Here is a 24,736-nt window from a genome sequence, read left to right on the forward strand (position 1 = left end):
CTTTAGAAAGTCTTCCCACAAGTTGAACAGATCGCTCCTTCTTATTTCTCAATACGAGAAAAAAAAATTGAATCGATACTACCAACGTTGAACACTTTTGTCTCATTAGCCTTGTTGCGAGAATTCTCACAAAGCTGTGGGCACTAGTGGGCGTAGACACTGTGGCATGTTGAGGTACTGATCGACCTTGGAAGCCTGCACGAATAGCAGAGTGTTTAAGGCGCCTACTCACGAAAAGTGAGAAATCTGAGTTCGAGTCCCCCTCTAGCACTAATTTTCATATCACCAATAGTTATTCTTTCACTAAATAACGCAGTTGATATCAAAATTATTCACAATTGCGACTAATATTTCAGAACATATCTACAGGGTTATTACAAATGATTGAAGCGATTTCACAGCTCTACAATAACTTTATTATTTGAGATGTTTTCACAATGCTTTGCACACGCATACAAAAAGTCAAAAAGTTTTTTTAGGCATTCACAAATTTTCGATATGTGCCCCTTTAGTGATTCGGCAGACATCAAGCTGATATTCAAGTTCCTCCCACACTCGGCGCAGCATGTCCCCATCAATGAGTTCGAAAGCAATGTTGATGCGAGCTCGCAGTTCTGGCACGTTTCTTGGTAGAGGAGGTTTAAACACTGAATCTTTCACATCACTATGCGTGAAACGTGTCCGCACGCGTTCAACCGTTTTTTCGCTCACTGCAGGCCGACCCGTTGATTTCCCCTTACAGAGACATCCAGAAGCTTTAAACTGCGCATACCATCGCCGAATGTAGTTAGCAGTTGGTGGATCTTTGTTGAACTTCGTCCTGAAGTGTCGTTGCACTGTTATGACTGACTGCATTTCAAGCATGACATACGCTTTCTCGGCTCCTGTCGCCATTTTGTCTCACTGCGTTCTCGAGCGCTCTGGCGGCAGAAACCTGAAGTGCGGCTTCAGCCGAACAAAACTTTATGAGTATTTCTACGTATCTGTAGTGTGTCGTGACCATATGTCAATGAATGGAGCTACAGTGAATTTATGAAATCGCTTCAACCATTTGTAATAGCCCTGTAGTTGTCATTTTTCTGAAAAATTCACGCCTTCTTATTTTAAATTACATATCACTTACAAGAAACAGTTTTCATTGCAAATATAAAGTCTTAATTATCGGTATCTTATAAACGATTGTTATTAAAGATTGTTTAAATTAAAAGAATACATAACACATTGCCGGCCGGAGTGGCCAAGCGGTTCTAGGCGCTTCAGCCTGGAACCGCGCGACCGCTACGGTCGCAGGTTCGAATCCTGCCTCGGGCATGGATGTGTGTTATGTCCTTAGGTTAGTTAGGTTTAATTAGTTCTAAGTTATAGGGGACTGATGATCTCAGATGTTAAGTCCCATAGTGCTCAAGCCATTTGAACCATAACACATTAACTGTTTTCATGTTTATATATTCTACGCTTCCCAGAAATGCTTGGCATCACACTCAGGGTGTTCTCGTGGCAGGCGAGCATTCTACCATGCAGCCACACGGCCTGCCAAGAAGACTTACTTTAGGGTTCTTAGGAACTCAGAATACTTCAAAGTTGATATTTCTTGAAACTTTTTCAGAGTAGCATCGAACTGATTAGGGGAACTGATATTTGAATTCCGAACTTCAAGTTCCTTAAATATAAAAAATACAAAAATTCGTTTGCCGTGTTGTCTCCTTGTTAGACATTTTTCGAAAAATAAAGCAGCGTGAAAACAGTTTAGAAACGGGAAAGAGTTTCAGGAAATTACAAACAATGTCCAACATACGACACTTTTCAGTTGCTCTTTTGAAATCGAGCCTACACAGATGTGCTCACCTACTGAATAGGTATAAAGATCAACACCACCAGGTAAAGGCGACCATTCGCAGCCTGGTCAAAATTACTGCCAACATCAAATAGGTGACGGTTCTTGTACCACAGATGGAACCGGCAATACCACAGCGAGTTGAGTTAGACAAGAGATAAATGGAAAGAAAATTACCGGACAAGTGCGAGTAGGACACACTGTGAGGGTTCTGTACAAATTTAATTATCTCCATTGATAATAATAATAATACAACAATAATAATAATAATAATAATTATTATTATTTTGTTATTATTATTTCGTATGGCCACCTTGGCTATTTTTGTGTCCCTAATCTACCCCTGTTGTCCACCCAGGGAATGCGAACCAAGTTTTGCTCTCTGGCAACTCCTCACGTCAGTTGCAGGTGAGTGAAGAGGAGGCTAAAACAAAGAGTGAGAAGTCCGCAGGTCGACCGAGATTCAATCCCGTGAGTTCTTACCACTAGACAACCAAATCCAACCCGTATCTAGATAGTTACCACAGTTCGGAACTGGAGACTGAAGTGAACTAAGTGAAATAACGAAACGGTTTCGGTCTTCTGGTCAGACGCAGCTCACAAATTTCATCGTTAAGAGTTCACAACTATGCACGTTTAGGTCCTGGAAGTTAGATATACTCAGTAACAAGGGAGGAAAAAATTGTGGATGTGCATTCTAACTTCCAGTAAGAAGGGGAAGCGAGCAGTAATGTTAGAAAGAAATGTTAGTTCACCTAAATAAAAACAGCTCCGAACAGTTCGTTTCCTGGAATACTTCATTTAAACTAGTTCAAATTGTTGGATGTGAGGTCCGCCAGTTATGCAAAGCACCGTTTTTTCTCAGTACCCAAACATGTTTCGGCATCACTGTGCCATCATCAGTGGGTTTTCGTTTTTATTTATTCTGTAATGTGAACAATTTTGTTAAATGATTATAAAATTATATGCATCTTTAGTTCAAACAAGAGATCGTTTCTTTTTGTAAATACCTTTACATTTGGTGTGTATGATTTTTCTGGATCACTTGTGTGTTAATTACTACAGGTAGCTTGTCATCTGCAACCAAACGATGTTGATGAGAAAGTTTTTTGCTGAGAGTTAGCCTATCTTCTAGAATGTAAGTTAGTTTGTCGCGATGTTTTCCCGCCTACATTCTAGAAGATAGGTTAACTCCCAGCAAAAACTTTCTCATCAACATCTTTTGGTTGCTGTGGTGTCACCGCCAGACACCACACTTGCTAGGTGGTAGCTTTAAATCGGCCGCGGTCCATTAGTACATGTCGGACCCGCGTGTCGCCACTGTGTGATGGCAGACCGAGCGCCACCACAAGGCAGGTCTCGAGATACGGACGAGCACTCGCCCCAGTTGTACGGACGACGTAGCTAGCGCTGCACACTGACGAAGCCTCGCTCATTTGCAGAGCAGATAGTTAGAATAGCCTTCAGCTAAGTCCATGGCTACGACCTAGCAAGGCGCCATTAGTAACATTGCATGTATCTATGGAGTCTCACTTATATCGTCAATAGCGATGTACCAAGGATGGATTAAAGTTAAGTATTCCAGAAGCTACGTACTTTTCTTTATAGCATTCATTACGTATCCTGTTACAGACCTATCTCTTGCCTGCTAAACGCGTGCCTTTCGGCTACTTCCGTGGCGTGGCTGTCTTGCTACGCCACAACAGTTGCAGATGACAAGCTACTCGGAGTAATTAACACACAAGTGATCCAGAAAATTCATGCACACCAAATGTAAAGGTATTTACAAAAAGAAACGATCTGTTGTTTGAACTAAACATGCACATAATTTTATAATCATTTAATAAAAATGTTGACATTACAGAATAAGTAAAAACTAAACCCCCTGATGATGGCACATTGGTGCCGAAACATGTTGGGGTACTGAGAAGATACGGTGTTTTGCATAACTGGCGGACCTCACATCCAACAATTTTAACTGCAAATGGTTCAAATGGCTCTGAGCGCTATGAGACTTAACGTCTGAGGTCATCAGTCCCCTAGAACTTAGAACTGCTTAAACCTAACTAACCTAGGGACATCACACACATCCATGCCCTAGGCAGGATTCGAACCTGCGACTGTAGCGGTCGCGCGGTTCCAGACTGACGCTCCTAGAACCCGCTCGCCCACGCCGGCCGGCTTTAACTGCAAACACGGCCAACAAAAGGAGCTGCAAATCAAAATGATGAATACTAGTTTATTTGTGAAACGCTCATCCCTAATTCTGTGTGACTGGACACTCTTTAGGAGCTATCTAGTGAACGTTAAGCCTTCTTTACACAAGGGAACGTGCAACATCGGACGGGAATTAAAAGTTATGCAGGCGTGGACAAAAGGCGTGCGGTCGTGTTCCGCTCGTATTCGCTTGGGTTCGCTTGCGTTCCGCGGGTTATCGGTGTTTTAGCGAACCATCAAAAAGAGTTCGTGGCCTCTCCCTTTCGGGACCAGCACTACAGAAAGCTCTGGTCTGCTGTCTTATCTACTTTTGCCGCTGTTGGCGTGAGTTGGGTGAGCGATGGAGTTCTCCGAAGGGAAAATCATGTTGCTGACAGAATAATATAGATATCACTCGTGCTTCTGTGATCCACGAGAACCACAGCACAAATGTCAAAGGAAAAGAAATATGAGTGATATAAAATAACTGAAGCAATCAAAGATGCTGCTGGGGGCGTGAGAAAGATGATAAAGTTGGGCATACAGAGATAAATTCATTTGCTGCTTGCACCAGGCGGGAAAGGACTGAATAAACACAGCCTTTGTTGTTCTTTTTATTAAAAAGGAAGCACAATGAATTTCTATGACAGTAAACAAATGCGAATATTTATCTAGAATTCTGATTAAAGTTAAAAATACACGTTAGACCTGATCATTCTCGTTACTTACCTCTGTGATAGCTTTAATTATAAGGCAGATGAATCGCTGTTACGTTAGAGATTTTTAATGATAAATAAAAATGCTTTATCTAGGATCACTCTATCTACCATTTAACAAACTATAAAGCTGTTTTTATCAAATAGCGTGACGAATAGTATAAATATTTCACATTTAATTAATCATATTACATTGACTTTATCTTCTCTACACGTACTTTAATTAAATCCTTGAAGCGCTTCAGGTTTCTCACTGTAGACATTGGAAATTATTTCGTACAAATGGATCAAATGGCTCTGAGCGCTATGGGACTTAACATCTGAGGTTGTCAGTCCCCTAGAACTTAGAACTACTTAAACCTAACTAATCTAAGAACTTCACACACATCCATGCCCGAAGCAGGATTCGAACCTGCTTCCGTAGCGGTCGCGCGGTTTCAGACTGAAGCGCCTAGAACCGCTCGGTCACAATGGCCGGTGGAAATTATTTGGGATATAGAAACTACTGAAATGCGAAACCATCTCTAACGTAGAGTCTGCTAATTAAAAACGTGGTCGGGATTACACACAGATGGTAAAAGATATCCTCTCAGTTTTTTCATAGCCAAATAGAGGAAACATTTGTCCACAAAGCATTAGTTTACTTTAAATTCTTGACTGAGATACACAAGAAGAGACATGAGTGCAGCTTACACGTCGCGTTTTGACACTGTTTTCCTCTGTAGGTACCCCAAAGGTCCGAAACTGAGTCTCGTCGCGACGTCTAAATATGTTGGGAAATGGAAGTCATTCGCCATTCGTATAAAAGTGGGTGAACGTATAAATTGACTTAAAACGAGTATGACTTGGGAGAACGTGGTAAAGTGATTCCAAAAGTGAAAAAAAAAGATTACTGATCTTTTTTCAGGAACCCATTGTTAACATTGCGTCAAGCGCAAGCAAAATTGCCTTTGTAACAGTTGTCAACGAAAATTCGACGGACTTGGAGTTCTCTTCCACTGCAATACGCGGAAAACTTGGTTTTAAGCATGCCACAGAGATGCCAAGCAATTATCGATACTGTGGTGACTGTACGTAATATTATTTATATCTCCATTTTTCTTTGGTTCATATATAATGTATGTATATGTTTTAGTTTGTTGCCAAATACATTTCTCTAGTGATTAACCCGACCACTATCTTACTTAATAGACTGTAAATGTCTGCGGTTGCTAATAACCAACGTTATGTTGCTTGTCGATAATTACTGTTCTGGTTTTAAATTTACACCTGGCTATAATAAGAAGCCAGTGAAAAGTGTCAGCCGACTTACGTGCAAAGTTTTGGACTAACGTTAAGGAAAACTAGAGCTACAATTCAGTGTGAAGACCACTACCTCCACTCTTTTCACGCTTCTAACACCATTTTGCTTACTTCGTCGGAAGCAGTGAGCTCGCCAAGCAAAATAATACTCCGTGAATGTGAAAGTTTTGGATCGTAGCTCTAACTACATGGTGTTGTATACTGCGCTGATTATACAAGCGAATATAGCGAACACTAGCGAACTGTTTGCAAATGCGCATTCACTTACATTCGCCTCCATTCGCTGCGGTGTAGGGGGCCCGTTAGATGAGCTACACGGCGAAATGGCATAGTTGGTTACGAGAATTTTCCTTACTCCTGTTGCGAAAGGCCATCATTTTACTGCTCGTTTAACAGCAAGTGTTAATGTTCCATTTTCTTGCAGTGCGAATTTACAGTCACTAAAGACTTAATCTGGTCGTTTTACGACAAGCACGTGGGGCTGTACTGTAGAAGCCGTGTATGACAGAAGATTTAATGACAGATTCCTTACACCAAAATAAGAAAAACATTTCTAGTAAATAAGGACTCTGAAATACATACTTTAAGAACTCTGAATACTTGCTCATTTTCGATACTGTGAAACACATTTCCTCTCGTGAACAAGTGCTCATAACTCTCATGGCATGCACATTAAGGTCCATTGTTTTCTTTTTTTTTTCTTGTCTTGGTGTAGGATCTGTTCTCAAAGTCTGCAAAGGAAATTTAGCTACACCGTGTATACACCAACGGAAAAATCAAATGGTTCAAATGGCTCTGAGCACTTTAGGACTTAACATCTGAGGTCACCAGCCCCCTAGAACTTAGAACTACTTAAACCTAACTAACCTAAGGACATCACACACATCCATGCCCGAGGCAGGATTCGAACCTGCTACCGTATCAGTCGCGCGGTTCTGGACGGAAGCGCCTAGAACCTCTCGGCCACCGCGGCCGGCTACGGAAAAATCGCAAGTGCTGTTACATTAATAACCGGTGTAACCACCATAACGTTGGATGCGACCAGGCAAAGGTGCATGCACTGCGAACAGCTGCCGTATGTCAAGTTTGGGGAATGGAGTTCCATGCCACTACCATTTGGTCGGCCAATACGAGGACGGATAATTCTGGTTGTCGATAGCACTGGAGTTATGATCCGATGATGTCCCAGATGCGCTCGATTGAAGACAGATCTGGCGATCGAGCAGGCCAAGGCATCTACATCTACATGGATACTCTGAAAATCACATTCAAGTGCCTGGCAGAGGGTTCATCGAACCACCTTCACAATTCTCTATTATTCCAATCTCATATAGCGCGCGGAAAGAATGAACACCTATATCTTTCAGTACGAGCTCTGATTTCCCTTATTTTATCTTGGTGATCGTTACTCCCTATGTAGGTCGGTGTCAACAAAATACTTTCGCATTCGGAGGACAAAGTAGGTGATTTGAATTTCGTGAGAAGATTCAGTCGCAACGAAAAACGCCTTTCTTTTAATGATGTCCAGCCCAAATCCTGTATCATTTCTGTGACACTCTCTCCCATATTTCGCCATAATACAAAACGTGCTGCCTTTCTTTGAACTTTTTCGATGTACACTGTCAGTTCTATCTGGTAAAGATCCCACACTGCGCAGCAGTATTCTAAAAGAGGACGGACAAGCGTAGTGTAGACAGTAGATCTTTTACATGTTCTAAGTGTCCTGCCAAAAAATCGCAGTCTTTGGTTATCCTTCCCCACAACATTTTCTATGTGTCCTTTCCAATTTCAGTTGTTCGTAATTGTAATACCTTGGTATTTAGTTGAATTCACGGCTTTTAGATTAGACTGATTTATCGTGCAACCGAAGTTTAACAAGTTCCTTTTAGCACTCATGTGCATGACCTTACACTTTTCGTTATTTAGGGTCAACTGCCACTTTTCGTACCATTCAGATATCTTTTGTAAATCGTTTTGGAGTTTGTTTTGGTCTTCTGATGACTTTATTAGTCGATAAACGACAGCATCATCTGCAAACAACCGAAGACGGCTGCTCAGATTGTCTCCAAAATCGTTAATATAGATAAGGAACAGCAAAGGACCTATAACACTATCTTGGGGAACGCCTGAAATCACTTTTGGTTTACTCGATGACTTTCCGTCATTTACTACGAACTGTGATCTCTCTGACAGGGAATCACAAATCCAGTCACACGACTGAGACGATATTCCATAAGCACGCAATTTCACTACGAGCCGCTTGAGTGGTACAGTGTCAAAAGCCTTCCGGAAATCCAGAAATGCGGAACCGATCTGAAATCCCTTGTCAATAGCACTCAACACTTCATGTGAATAAAGAGCTAGTTGTGTTTCACAGGAACGATGTTTTCTAAAACCGTGTTGACTGTGTGTCAATAGACCGTTTTCTTCGAGGTAATTCATAGTGTTCGAACACAATATATGTTCTAAAACCCTGCTGCATATCGACGTTAACGATATGGGCCTGTAATTTAGTGGATTACTCCTACTACCTTTCTTGAATACTGGTATGATCTGTGCAACTTTCCAGTCTTTGGGTACGGATCTTTCGTCGAGCGAACGGTTGTATATGATTGTTAAGTATGGAGCTAATGCGTCAGCACACTCCGAACGGAACCTAATTGGTATACAGTCTATACCAGAAGACTTGCTTTTACTAAGTGATTTAAGTTGCTTCACTACTCCGAGGATATTTACTTCTACCTTATTAATTTTGTTAGCTGTTCTCGATTCGAATTCTAGAATATTTACTTCGTCTTCTTTTGTGAAGGCATTTCGGAAGGCTGTGTTTAGTATGCTTTGGCAGCACTGTCTTCGACACCATCTCCATAGCTATCGCGCAGAGAAGGCATTGATTGTTTCTTGCCGCTAACACACTTCACTTACGACCAGAATCTCACTGGATTTTCTGCCAGGTTTCGAGACCAAGTTTCGTTGTGGAAACTGTTATAGGCGTCTCGCATTGTAGTCCGCGCTAAATTTCGAACTTCTGTAAAAGATCGCCAATCTTGGGGATTTTGCGTCTGTTTAAATTTGGCATGTTTGTTTCGCTGTTTCTGCAACAGTGTTCTAACCCATTTTGTGTACCAAGGAGGATCAGCTCCGTCGTTTGTTAATTTATTTGGTATAAATCTTCAATTTCTGCCGATACTATTTCTTTGAATTTAAGCCACATCTACTCTACACTTACGTTATTAATTTGGAATGAATGGTGATTGTCTCTCAGGAAGGCTTCAAGTGAATTTTTATCTGATTTTTTGAATAGGTATATTTTTCGCTTATTTTTCGAGGATTACAGTATTCAATCTCGCTACGACAACCCTGTGTTGACTAATCCCTGAATCAGTTTTGATGCTCGTTATTAACTCAGGATTATTTGTTGCTAAGAGGTCAAGTGTTTTCACAACCGTTTACTAATCGCGTGGGCTCATGAACTAACTGCGAATGCGTTTAGCACAATTTCGGATGATATTTTATGCGTACCTCCGTAAATAAAGATGTATTTTCGCCAACATATCGAGGGTAAATTAAAGACACCACCAACTATTATCGTATGAATCGGGTACGTGTTTGAAATCAGACTCACGTTTTCTTTGAACCTTTTAGCAATTGTATCATCTGAATTTGGAGGTCGTTAAAAGGAACCAATTATAATTTTATTCTGGTTGTGTCACCTGTGGAATCTCCATCGACCAGCATCTCTGGTTGAAGGAGTACATTGATATAAATACCGAAGAGAGGGTACTTGTAAGAGTGATTCTAAAGAAGACTTTTAAAAATTAATGAATAATTCAGTTTTCAGAAAAACCGTGGAGAATGTTAGAAAATACTGCGAAATTCATGTAGTTTACTGGTGGTTTGGGCGTTACGGCGTCAGAGGTTACGTCACTAGACCAAATTTTAAATGGGTTACCATCTTCAATAATGGACTAACCACTGTGGAAATGACCAACGTTTCAGTGCCGTTCATGAAACTTGAATTATCGGTATGTTTGTTCTAGATCTCTTCTAACTTCACATGACTAACTTCACTATGACTTTCCTAAACCTAAGTTCGCTGCTCCCAAGTCACTTTATATGGACGCGGGTAATATCATCCACTGGGCGAAAGGCTGTGATCCATATGAAGCAATTACGTACAGTCACAAGAAATTCGAAACGTCTGCATATGCAGCCAATAATCCTTTTGGGATAACATCTCAAAACAAAAAGGTTATTATCCTGATGAAAGACGAGGCAAATGGTTAGCAGAGTGAGGAGTTTGTGGGGCACAGATCTAAAATGCTCGCTTACCGCCGGTCGGAGTAGCCGAGCGGTTCTAGGCGCTAAAGTCTGGAACCGCGTGACAGCTACGGTCGCAGGTTCGAATCCTGCCACGGGCATGGATGTGTGTTATGTCCTAGGGTTAGTTAGGTTTAAGTAGTTCTAAGTTCTCGGGGACTGATGACCTCAGTTGTTAAGTCCCATAGCGCTCAGAGCCATTTGCACCATTTTATGCTTACCACATAGATGCATGTGCCACCCAGTAGTGGGCTCAGGGTTTACATCATGTGGCCTCAAAGGCTCTCACGATCGAAGATTACAAGAGGTTCCTTCTTGAGGGTGTTGACACAGCTCCACACGTGGTGCGCCAGGTAGTTTTTGTATCGAGAAGCCAAGAGATACATAATGCACTGCAACTGAAAGCGGAGCTGTTCCAACGTGACAACAAACGGCTCATCCGTGAGGATGGGGTGAAGACCCTCCCGTACTCACGCTGTTGATTGGAGTGATTAAGTGTGTGTCTGCGTATTGTTGATATTGTTATGTGCGAGTGCAGAATAGTTTGATGAACCGCTTGCGATTGTTATGTGTGTGTGACAGAGAATGAATGTCTCATTGCACACTGTGTGTGTGTGTGTGTGTGTGTGTGTGTGTGCACCCCTTTTTTCTTTATCTGTTGCTGATGCTAGTTCCCATTTCCCATGCATATATTGTATGTAGGCAATTAAATAATCAGAAAGAAATTATTGATTATATGTAAATAGGATGATCAGAATGATGATGGAACCAATCTGAATGAAGCGTAAATGTTGTTTAATATAGAAACAAACTGGGATATACAGTACTTAAGTTTACATAGTTCAGTACGTAAGAATATTGGTTTGGAAGAAAATGTATATAAACCATGTTATTTTTATATAACTGCTATTATTGACAAACCATTTGACATAGAGTACAGTTTACTAAGTTCATGCAATAGTTGAACCATATGTAGAGAGATAAAATTATTGCTGATAATTTGCAATTGCTTATAACAAACCTGCACCTCTCCCTCTCAGACCTTGAATGAAGAGACCTACATACAGTTGGCCTAGTTATAAAAGATGATACGGGGCATGAGGAGGGAGAGCTCGAATCTTATTGGGGCATTGGGTTTACCGCCATTTTATTGTTCTCCCATTGATTCGGAGCGTTTTTCCGCCAATTTTTTATCATGTCATCAAAACTGAATCCACTTGCACACAGTGTGTGCGGGTAAGGTCACGTGACCGGTAACGAGTTATATCATGACACTGAATAGAACTAGCACACTTGCCTAAGACTTGTGTTGATTCCCCCAGTGATCTTGAATAATGGCCGGTGGTTCCCTGGGGGAGGGAATATAAATTGCCCAAGTGTAGCCTGACACAGAATGTCCTTATCTAGAGATAAGAAATCGGTTATAATCGATCCTGACACAGAATTCGAACTGATAACCTACTCTTTCGATAGAATGGTTTCAAATTAGCCTAGCGCGATGCTAGTTTTATCGATATGTACCAACAGGAAAGGTAAAACACGAAGAATAACCAGTACTCCATTAAGAGAGCCACCCTTGCTCGCTTTGACTGCTACCGCTATGCAGCAGTACTGCTCTGTCGCTGCTGGAGTACTGGATATTCTTCCTGCTTTACTTTCCCTGTTAATATAGACCGATAAAACAAATAACAAACTGAACTAATTTGGCTCGTAAAATTCCGCTTGAAAAACCATTTCGTTCATAACAAGAAACAAACTAACGCTTTCTGTCGGCGTTGGGCGTCGCACGAAAGAAGTGGTGAGCAGTATATTACAGAAAAGAAATTACAGATATCTGCCGAAACGCCAGAGGAAATCTGCGTGACGAATCTTAGGAGTAACACCCTGTATACAGGGTGAGTCAGGAGGATGCTTTGAGCGGTTATATTATTAGTGATTCTGAACAAAACAACTGCGTACGAACGTACGCCCTATTATGAATGGTAGCGAGACAGAATGTATTTAATATCACTTTTGCACGCTTTTCGTGAATAACTAGAAAACCGCTCCCTCCAGTAAAAACGTGTCGTAGCACAAAATTAAACTACATTGAATTTCCTACAAAAAAATGTCGTATTCATTTTTCATCTAGGACTAATAACTTGCGGGAAGAAAGCGCGAAAGTACTGATAATCTCGCGCAACGCGCATGCGCAGTAGCTTAGATTGTTCGTCTCAACTTCATCCTCTACACTGTTGTGTGTACGTTATAAACAGTGGCAATATCTGAATATTACATTCGGATTAGGATATGTCCATATGAAGTTTATTGCTCAGAATAACTAACACTATCACCCCTTATAGCATGTACCTTTCCTGCTGACTCACCCTGTATAAACAGGGCGTTTGACTATTATAGATACAAACGGAAGTGATGAGGAAATAATCCTAATATACATGGGTTCGGGAATTAAAGGTTTCCTTGATACAACGTATTACGACTTAGTACATGAAAACCTTACAACAGATACTGCGCGGAATAGTATAGTGGTTAGCACACTGGACTCGCATTCGGGAGGACAACTGTTCAAACATACGTCCGACCATATTCATTTAGGCTTTTCGTGATTTCCCTAAATCGCTTAAGGCAAATGGCGGGATGATTTCTTCAGAAGGGCACTGTCGCTTTCTTTATCCATCCTTCACTACTCCGAGCTTGTACTCAGTCTCTAAGATCTCGTGGTCGACGAGACGTTAAACTCTAATCTCTTCACAACGTTACAACAGAGTCCCTGAGAATCAGACTGCAGATACGCACGTCAGGGCAAACACGTTACAACAAGCGTTCCACATGGCGATTGTTCATGTGATGGCAGGCTACAGCACATGTTTTCGTCAATGGCCGTGCATTTCCAACAATCCCAGAATTGTTCTGAATGCACTAACAACCATCCACAGAGTGGATCAACGCTTTCAGCAGGGCTGGAATACATTAAAGCTTTTAAATATCCCAGAGTAAAAAAGTCCAACAGGTTCAAGTCTGGCGACTTGAGAGGTCATGATATTGGCGAGTTATCGTTGTTACACTTGTCAAAGATTCACGCTACTTTTTACCTGACAGTTGAAATAAGTGGTTCATGTAATGTTAAAGCAACAGCTGATTCCTCAAACTGGGGAGCTATCAAGTACGGGGTCCCACAGGGTTCGGTCTTAGGTCCTTTACTGTTCTTGGTATACATTAATGACTTACCATTCCACATTGATGAAGATGCAAAGTTAGTTCTTTTTGCTGATGATACAAGTATAGTAATAACATCCAAAAACCAAGAACTAAGTGATGTAATTGTAAATGATATTTTTCACAAAATTATTAAGTGGTTCTCAGCAAACGGACTCTCTTTAAATTTTGATAAAACACAGTATATACAGTTCCAGACAGTAAATGGCATAACTCCAGTAATAAATATAGACTTTGAACAGAAGTCTGTAGCTAAAGTAGAATTTTCTAAATTTTTAGGTGTGTCCATTGATGAGAGGTTAAACTGGAAGCAACACATTGATGGTCTGCTGAAACGTCTGAGTTCAGTTACGTATGCTATTAGGGTTATTGCAAATTTTGGTGATAAGAATCTCAGTAAATTAGCTTACTATGCGTACTTTCATTCACTGCTTTCGTATGGCATCATATTCTGGGGTAATTCATCGTTGAGTAGAAAAGTATTCCTTGCTCAAAAACGTGTAATCAGAATAATTGCTGGAGCCCACCCACGGTCATCCTGCAGACATCTATTTAAGGATCTAGGGATCTTCACAGTAACCTCACAGTATATATATTCACTTATGAAATTTGTTGTTAATAATCCAACCCAGTTCAAAAGTAATAGCAGTGTGCATATCTATAACACCAGGAGAAAGGATGATCTTCACTATGCAGGGTTAAATCCGACTTTGGCACAGAAAGGGGTAAATTATGCTGCCACAAAAGTCTTTGGTCACCTACCAAACAGCATCAAAAGCCTGACAGATAGCCAACCAACATTTAAAAATAAATTAAAAGAATTTCTAGATGACAACTCCTTCTACTCATTGGCTGAATTTTTAGATATAAATTAAGGGAGGGGAAAAAAACAACTTGAATATTAGTGTCATGCAATATTTTGTGTAGTGTAATATCTTGTACAGACATCTTTTATTAACCTGACACGTTCCACATCATTACGAAGTGTCGTATTCATGATCTATGGAACAAGTATTAATCTAATCTAATCTAATCTAATCAGCCACATGAGAATGTGCCGTTGTACCATCATGAGCAACATCGCCAAAACCGTAGTCTAAGACATTAACAGCGTTGTAACATCTGCGAGACTGCATTTGTGCATGTGTCACATCGGGGAATCCACTGAGTTGTGGACCTATGTTTATTAGGATTATTTGCTTGTTTCATTTCCCGCTACTCACCCCTTTAATTTGTGCCTAAAATAGCCGGACTCCCTCTATATGCTGTGTATGACAAAATAATAGCAATAAACACATAGAATGGTTGTAGAAGAAGTGTAAAGCATAGGGATCCATGGGTAGAAACGTCCTCCAATGTCGCTACAGAGCGACAAGTTTACTGCTAAACTCCTGCAGCTAGGCCACCCCTGCGTCAGCTAACGCGACTTTGGACGCTCTCCCCATCTCCATTGCCGTTGTTCCCGACGGTAATATAGTGATGTTCCTATAAGCGTGGACGTGTTCGATGTCAGCCAGTAAAACGCCCCGAGTGCCTCAATACGACAAGCTCAGCTTGCAGGATACCAGCTGCAGGAAAAGTAAATACCACCCTAATATTTATTGCAAAAATCTATAGGAATTGTAATCCATCCACGAAAGAAATGGCTTGCAAAATAATCATTCGACTCTTATCAGATTGCATTAGTAGAAGAGACAGAGAACATCCCACGAAGAGAGGCACGTTTCGTCACGGAATCGTATAGTAAGCGCGGTAGCGTTACGGAAATGATCAACAAACTCCAGCGGCAGACGCTACAAGAGAGGCGTTTGCTGAAATTTCGAAATCGTCCGTCCCAAAGAGTAGAGCAACGTATCAATTCCTCCCATATACATCCTGGGAAATGACTACAACGAGAAAAAGGGATAATTTATAGCTCATACGAAGCTTACCAATATTGGTATTTCTCACCAAACATACGCTACCATAACAGTTGAGATTTCCGTCCTTACCCTCCGCTACAGACCGTAAGGTCGCTTGTGAAGTGTAGAGTCAGATGTAGAACAATTCGTTCAGAATGTACGTTTCCCACACGTCTCTCAGATTTCGCTAGAATTCAAAATAAAGGTCTTGCAAGCACCTAGAGATTTATTGTTTTCTTTTAATTTTTCTACGTAGCCTCACAATCAGCTGACTGTTGTGTACGTCTGAGCAATCTCCAAACGCACTGATCATATTTGACATCAATCAATTACCAACAAACACACACACACACACACACACACACACACAAGAGAGAGGGACAGAGAGATTAATGCCAGGAGCTTGGCGTTTTTAAGTTTGGTGAATATCATCCAATGTACTTTGCGTCCATCTTTTTAATATCATGCAATACCCTTTTGAAGAGGCTCTGACACAGTACTTTATCTAAAATAAACTATTACGTTGTTCAGTATTTTTGAGGAGTGTCATTTTCGGTTCGTTTCTTAACTTCTAGTGGTCTTCAGTCAGAATACTGGTTTGATGCAGCTCTCCATGCTAGTCCATCCTTCGCAACGATCTTCATCTCTCCGTTTGTACCTTCTTACAGTATTAACGCCTGGTTCTACCTCTAACCATTTAACCCCCCCCCCTCCCCCGCTCTCCCTCTACACACACACACACTTCCCTCCAATACCAAACTGACTATTCCTAGATGCCTCAGTTTGTGTCTTATCAACTGAGCCCTCCTTTTAGTCAATTTGTGCCATAAATTTCTTTTGTAACCAATTCGTTTCCGTACTTTCTCGTTAGCTATTCGATCTACCTATAAAATCTTCATCATTCCTGTGTAGCTGCACATTTTAAGAGTTTCTCTTGTCTTTTTCTCTGAACTGCTAATCGTCCACATTTCGCTTCCGTACAAGGCTACACTACAGACAAATAACTTCAGAAACGACCACCCAGCACTTAGATTTATGTCACAGGCTAATCAGTTCCTCTTTTTCAGATATTCTTTTCTTTCTATAGCTAATTTTCACTTTGTACGCCCTCTACTTCGGCCATCATCAGTTATTTTACTATATAAACAGCAAGCTTCATCTACTACTTTTAGTGTCTCATTTCGTGAAATAATTCCCCAGCAATGACTCATTTAATTCTACTACAGTCCATTACCCTTGTTTTATTTGTGTTTTTGTTTATTATAATCTGTTTTCAAGAAAAATATTAGTTCCACTCAGTTGCTCTTCCAAGTCCTTTGCCAGCTCTGACGCAATGACGATGTGCCAACAATGAACATATCTAGCAGCTGCTTTCTCGTTTGTCGCAATGTTGGCTTCCTTTCTCTCCATTTCGCATTACTTTTAATTTTCGTTTGTTTCTAACACTGACAGTTGTCGTAATGATTTACGTTCGTTCTTAACGTTTTCACGGTGGGCTTCTCCATTTGTGGTGAATCAGTGTTACAACATGGCCACCTCTCTTTGAGTATTGTACGGTGCGAGTGGACGTAGTACTTAGACAGGTCCACTTATCGCAGAGGCGCTGAGTGGTAACGAACTCTGCAGCTTCGTCATGGCAACAGCAACAGTGACCCGGTATTTCTGGGGACTCCCGTCCCGGTTTGTTTTGACCTCTGCTTCTGGCAGAAAGCTGATAACGCCGCGTGCATGTGGCGATCGCATTATGACGCAATCGTACATTTCATTTGCACATCGTAACAGAAAACGAAACATGGATATACTCCTACAAGCCGGAAAGCCTCAATTAACCGGTTGCATGTTCCACGACGGACCGAAATCCGGTAAATCGATTCGTTCCGGTAAGATGATCACTTGTTTCTTCGTTTATATTTGGTAGGTAGCGACCATTGTTTTAGAGAACGGAAGAACAGATAATACTGAATGGTACACAACAATTTCTTTGCTACATGCCATTGATGAAACCAGAAACAACAACGGAGAATGTTGCATCATGCTTCGACAAGACAATACCAGCTATCCTACAGCTCCTCAAACAACTCAGACAACTCATAAAATACAGGCTTTCACACCAATATTTGCGCTATTGCTGATATTTGTCTTATGGGATAAGGCCTGGTCCACGGCATAATTAACTGCCTAACGTTTCGTCTTCCACTGCTGGAGACTTCACCAGAGGCCTTAACGACTCAGAAAGCGGCTACAGATTCAAACAAGCACAGAAAGTCGAACTGTTTGTACGTACACACGCAGCAGTCGGTTCGTCACGTCATCAGCCTGCTGCCTACGATCGTGTAGTCTCGTTGACGTATGCTGTGGAGCTTGCAAAAAAAAAAATGGTTCAAATGGCTCTGAGCACTATGGGACTGAACTTCTGAGGTCATCAGTCCCCTAGAACTTAGAACTACTTAAACCTAACTAACCTAAGGACATCACACACATCCATGCCCGAGGCAGGATTCGAACCTGCGACCGTAGCGGTCGCGCGGTTCCAGATTGTAGCGCTTGGCCACCCCGGCCGGCTATGGAGCTTGTAGAGGGGAGGAGTTGCCGAGGTCTGATGACGTCACGGACCGACCATTAGTTCGGCTTTCTGAGCTTATTTTGAAGTCCCTGATAAAGTCTCCAGCAATGGAAGACGAAACGTAAGGCAGAGAATTATGCTTTGAACCACGGACTTGAATTAATGTTTCAACAGAAATTTAAAAGGAACTGTTGTTCAACTGGCGAAGTGTGGTATGTTATATCCCTTCATTGGTTATCTCGGTTAGAGAATATGCAAACAGGAATAATCAGGTTGAAGTACGGTTGCAGGAAATACAGGAATTACTGTCAAGTGAATAAAGGTTTATAAATACAAAATCAAATAGGCGTACTGCAGCAGTAGATCTAGTAATAAATAAGGAAACAAGAATACGGGTCAACTACTATGAACAGCATTACAAACGCCTTATCATACCCGAGATACATAAAAAGCCAATATTCATCGGTACTTTTATATGCCTACTAACTCCACAGGTGATGAACAGGCTGAAGAAATGTATAAAGCTTAGCAAGAAATTATTCACATAGTGAACAGTGACAAAAATTTAACTGTCCTGGGAGCTGGGGTCAGATAGTAGGAAAAGAAAGAGAAGGAAAAATAAAGAAAGCACGTGGAATGGGGGCAAGGATTAAAAGCCGCATTTTGCACAAATTTAATCATTGAAAATACTTGGTTTATGAATCACGAAATAAGGTTGTACGCATAGATCTGGAGACACCAGTAGCTTTCAGCTATAACTGTTTCGCGTTCTGACAGGGACATATGTCTGCTCTTAAACACTAGCTCTCTGTCCTCCTGCTGTGAGATCACTCTCTTCCTGCCTGAACCAGGAGCTCTGTTGGTACTGCCTCTTTGAAGGTAGTTCCTCCACCACCTCGTTGCAGTTGTATGCCATCTTCTCTGATGGAACGTCCTCCTTCTTCAGAAAGAGTGACGACTCTGAGTTGATCTCTCCCACCATTGCTGGCTCGCTCACTTCGGTCGCGCCTCGTCACCAGGCTGTAGCTGGCCGGCCAGCCCATCAGCTATACAGCCTGCCTGGCCCGAACCTCACGAGCCGCGGCTATTACGGGCCCAGGCCGTAAAACCATGCTCATCCATTGAAGGATCAAACGTTTCATCCACCCTACACGTCCGTAGTATAAACTAGCTAAATGGTTCAAATGGCTCTGACCACTATGGGACTTAACTTCTGAGGTCATCAGTCCCCTAGAACTTAGAACTACTTAAACCTAACTAACCCAAGGACATCACACACATCCATGCCCGGGGCAGGATTCGAACCTGCTACCGTAGCGGTCGCGCGGTTCCAGACTGAAGCGCTTAGAATCGCTCGGCCACTAGGGCCGGCGTAGTATAAACTAAACCAACTAGATCTACACTACCGGCCATTAAAATTGCTACACCAAGAAGAAATGCAAATGATAAACGTGTGTTCATTGGACAAATGTTTTATACTAGAACTGACATGTGATTACATTTTCAAGCAATTTGGGTGCATAGATCCTGAGAAATCAGTGCCCAGAACAACCACCTCTGGCCGTAATAACACCTTGATACACCTGGGCATTGAGTTAAACACAGCTTGGATGGCGTGTACAGGTACAGCTGCCTGTGCAGCTTCAACATCGAGAGTAGTGACTGGCGTATTGTGACGAGCCAGTTGCTCAGCCACCATTGACGAGACGTTTTCAATTGGTGAGAGATCTGGAGAACGTGCTGGCCGGGGCAGAAGTCGAACATTTTCTGTATCCAGAAAGGCCCGTACAGGACCTGCAACATGCGGTCGTACATTATCCTGCTGAATTGTAGGGTTTCGCAGGGATCGAATGAAGGGTAGAGCCACGGGTCGTAACACATCTGAAATGTAACGTCCACTGTTCAAAGTGCCGTCAATGCGAACAAGAGGTGACCGAGACGTGTAACCAGTGACATCCCATACCATCACGCCGGGTGATACGCCAGTATGGCGATGACCAATACACACTTCCAATGTACGTTCACCGCGATGTCACCAAACAATGATGCGACCATCATGATGCCGTACATAGAACCTGGATTCATCCGAAAAAATGACGTTTTGCCATTGGTGCACCCAGGTTCGTCGCTGAGTACACCAACGCAGGCGCTCCTGTCTGTAATGCAGCGTCAAGGGTAACCGCAGCCATGGTCTCCGAGCTGATAGTCCATGTTGCTGCAAACGTCGTCGAACTGTTCGTGCAGATGGTTGTCTTCAAACGTCCCTATCTGTTGACTCAGGGATCGAGACGTGACTGCGCGATCCTTTACAGCGATGCTCATAAGATGCCTGTCATCTCGACTGCTAGTGATACGAGGCCGTTGGGATCCAGCACGGTGTTCCGTATTACCCTCCTGAACCCACCGACTCCATATTCTGCTAACAGTCATTGTATCTCGACCAACGCGAGCAGCAATGTCGCGATACGATAAACCGCAATCGCGATAGGCTACAATCCGACCCTTATCAAAGTCGGAAACATGATGGTACGCATTTCTCCTCCTTACACGAGGCATCAAAACAATGTTTCACCAGGCAGCACCGGTCAACTGCTGTTTGTGTATGAGAAATCGGTTGGAAACTTTCCTCAAGTCAGCACGTTGTAGGTGTCGCTACCAGCGCCAACCTTGTGAACGCTCTGAAAAGCTAATCATTTGCGTATCACAGCATCTTCTTCCTGTCAGTTAAATTTAGCGTCTGTAGCACGTCATCTTCGTGGTGTAGCAGTTTTAATGGCCAGTAGTGCATTTTGCTGTAACATAAGCAGGCACATCTATTTTTGACGTTTCATACAAATATCTAACGAAAAATAAGTTAAAGAATACACTCATGATAAACGTAGCTACTACAAAAGATTTCAACTAGCTAACAATCGCACGTCGAAGGAAACTATTGTTTTTTGTAAGCGCTCTGCATTACAGTCGTGCGGGGTAGCCGCGCGGTCTGGAGCGCCTTGTCACGGCCAGCGCGCCTCCCCACGTCGAAGGTTCGAGTTCTCCCTCGGGCATGGGTGTGTGTGTTGTCCTTAGCGAAGTTAGTTTCAGCTGGATTAAGTAGTGTGTAAGCTTAGTGACCGATGACCTCACCAGTTTGGTTCCATAAGATCTTACCACTAATTTTCAGTTTTTCCATTCGATCTCGCCTTAAGGAAATATGTATTCTGCGAAAATAACTAAGCGGATTGTAAAAGTAAACAGTTTTGGTGGCAACCTTGCCAAATAATTGTGTATACATAGAATATCATTTGCATTTTGTGCACTTACAAATTGTATTCAGTGTCTCCGAAATAAAAAATGCTGCATGACGGAAATTAGGTTCTGTTGAGGTACTTCATTTACATTGCTGTAATGCACGATTATTCTGTAATTCGCAGTTAAGTGTTCCGTAAAGGGTTCATAGAATTGCTTCAATTTCTCAACCGTTCCACTCACGTACGAAGCTCGATGAAAACGAACACCAAAATCTTTGTATGCGACTTTTAAGTTCTCTTGTGTTATTACTGTTGTAATATCATCCTTTGTACAGCGATGCAACAAAAACTATTTGCATTCGGAGGAGAAAGATACTGGTTGCAATGACGTGAAAATAGCGTGCCGCAGTGAAAAAGCGTTTGTTTTAATATTGTGTCCCCAACTTGTCCCCCTACCCGTCTCCCCTTCAGCCTCAAGGAAAAAAATCAGCGACACTCTCTCCCCTAAATCGCTATACTACAAAATCAGCTCCCTTCTTTCAACGTTTTCGATGTCCCGTCAGGTAATGGTCGAACAGTGCTCAGCAATATTCCGGAAGAGGTAAAACAACTGTAGTGCTGGGAGTCTCCTTAATAGACTTCTTGGGTCTTCTGAGGGATGTGTCAGTAACCCGACGTATGATTCATCTTCATCACAACATGCGATTTTTCCCAGTTACGTTGTTTATATTTGTAGCCTCTAGGACTTTCGTTATATCTATAACCGTCAAATTTCTTTAACTTATCGATTTCTCGAAGCTTGACGAAAACTTCTTAATAATCATGTGGAGAACCTCACACATTTTACTGTTTAGGATCAATTGTCACGCCGTCCACTGTGGCCGAGCGGTTCTAGGCGTTTCAGTCCTGAAACGCGCGCCTGCTACGGTCGCAGGTTCGAATCCTGCCTCGCAGGCCGATGTGGCCGAGCGGTTCTAGGCGCTTCAGTCTGGAACCGCGCGACCGCTACGGTCGAAGGTTCGAATCCTGCGTCGGGCTTGGATGTGTGTGATGTCCTTAGGTTGGTTAGGTTCTAAGTAGTTTCTAAGTCTAGGGAACTGATGACCTCAGATGTTAAGCCCCATAGTGTTTAGAACCATTTGAACCATCAATTATCACACTTTTCACTGCGAAGAAATATTTTCAACATCATTTTGAAATTCGCTTTCCTCTGCACTGTGAAGAAATATTTTCAAAATCGTTTCGAAATTCGCGTTGCTCTTATGAGGAGTTTACTAGACGGCAGCAGCACCTGCCAAAAATCTAAGAGAAATTTTCTGGTTGTCTGCTAATATTAGATATTTCGCACATCACGTTGGATATTCGCCTTCTGGTGTTTACTGCCCTGCTTACTAGCTGCCAGCGCCGAATCGATGGTCTCATTTGTGGATGCAAACTGGCGTTTGATCGATTCTTGTATTAACCGCTGACTTACTAAATCACTAGTAATCTTGACACCCGAATTCTCAATTGCCATAATCAAGGATTGGAAATCTGCTGGAAGTCCACTTGGCATAACTGCAGCTACGAAATCATCGTCCATTTTCTTACCAATGCTTCGAATTTGTTGATCAAGTGACATAATTTTCGACAAATACGCCTCCATATTTTTCTCAGAATTCAATCGTACATTCATTAAGCATTGTAACAGCCCAATATAACTAGATAAACTCTTATCTTCAAATGCAGATTGTAAATTTTGCCATGCTTCTTTAGCAGTCGTTGCTCCACGAAGTTTTGGACACACAGATGAATTTACCGATAAACATAATTTCGATAATGCTTTCTGTACATTCTTCTCATCTTCGGCAGTGCCAGCAATAGTCAGGTAGTTAAATAAATAAATCTTGAAAGTTTCTCTGCAAAAAAAAAAAAAAAAAAAAAAAAAAGAAACGGTAGCTACACATTGAACACACGCGAAAATTATGTAACCTTGATTTATCAGTTTATTTCTTTGGTATGGAAAGTTCACTAATCTCTCCTGGGCCCATAACCTATTAGATATTGACTCTAATTAATCCTCTGTGAGATTATAAAGTTGACCTTTTAATCAAATACGCAATACACCATATTGCCAGGAACACACATTTTTAGAGACGATTTATTCAGCGATGTACATAACGAAGATCAAGGAGAAAACATAAACTACCATACATATGACACATCAAAGAGTAAAATATGAATGTGCCAACAGCTAAATAGTTTACATTTATTAGAAATAGCAAACGATCTACGTCACTTTACTTGCAGAATCACTCTCATCACTTCCATTTCACTAGCTGGCGTCCAGGCAGTTACTGTGAGCTGTTACCTTTCAGACAGAAAATCACGAATCCAGTCACACAACTGAGACGATAATCCACAGGAAAACAATGTGTTTGGAAGCCGCCTATGAGGAATGATATCAAGAGCCTTTTTGGAACACTATAAATACAGAATCAATTTGAGAGCTCCTGTACGTAGTATGTCGTGAGAAATAAAATGCCAGCTATGTCTCCCAAGAGTGATGTTTTCCAAATCAAAGCTGGTTTGATATCAATAGTTAATATATTTCTGCCTATTTAATAACTTTGGAACAAAGAATTTGTTCTCACGTCCTACTACATGTTGATGTCAATGAAATGGAGCTTTAACTTAGTGGATTACGGTTATTTTCTTTCGTACGTATTTGGATGGTCTGTGCAACTTTCCATTCGTCTCCCTCGCCATAAACACTAGAATACTCCTCATGACGTCACAGGAAAAGTAATTAAGCCGCTGCATCGTTGATGCACAAGAGGCATTCCTAAATTGCTAGCCCACTCAAGAAAGATATGGCCTGTAGAAACAGAATCGTCCTGCTACGACTATGATTGGGTCATGACAACGTAATGGAACATTTCTGGTGGCGCTATGATAGTTTTGTTACTTCCTGGAATGTCTCATCGACTTATCAAATATATGTTTAAAGACAGGGGAGATTACTTTCACGCAGAAACTACAACTAATCTCGTTGCCTACATTGCGAGTTATCTATGTCAGCCGTCACAAGGGCAATGGAAAGGCGATGAACGCTGTATTTGGTTGCTTGCTCCAGGAAAATGTCGACGCACTGTAAAGAACAAAAGAAGTAGTTCACAGTTCCAAGCTGGTGTGAGAATACAATTTTTCTTCCTCTGTAAAGGAGCTACAAACAGCTATATCGAACCCAGAAAGCCATCTTTAGAAATTTTGTCATCATAAGACGTCTAGCTACGTTTAGTAACCAGTGGATCTAGATGTAAAAAAAAACACGCGGAACTACTACTGAAAATACACAGATCTGTTAACGAAATCATTTCACTGAATACTCTCTTAACTGCGTTTCATGCAGCAACTATTCTCACAACCACATTGTCGTATTTATGTTGTAGTCCGGTAAAGCTACATGAGATGACAAA

This window comes from Schistocerca piceifrons, chromosome 2, assembly GCF_021461385.2.
Source record: "Schistocerca piceifrons isolate TAMUIC-IGC-003096 chromosome 2, iqSchPice1.1, whole genome shotgun sequence".
NCBI lineage: Eukaryota > Metazoa > Arthropoda > Insecta > Orthoptera > Acrididae > Schistocerca > Schistocerca piceifrons.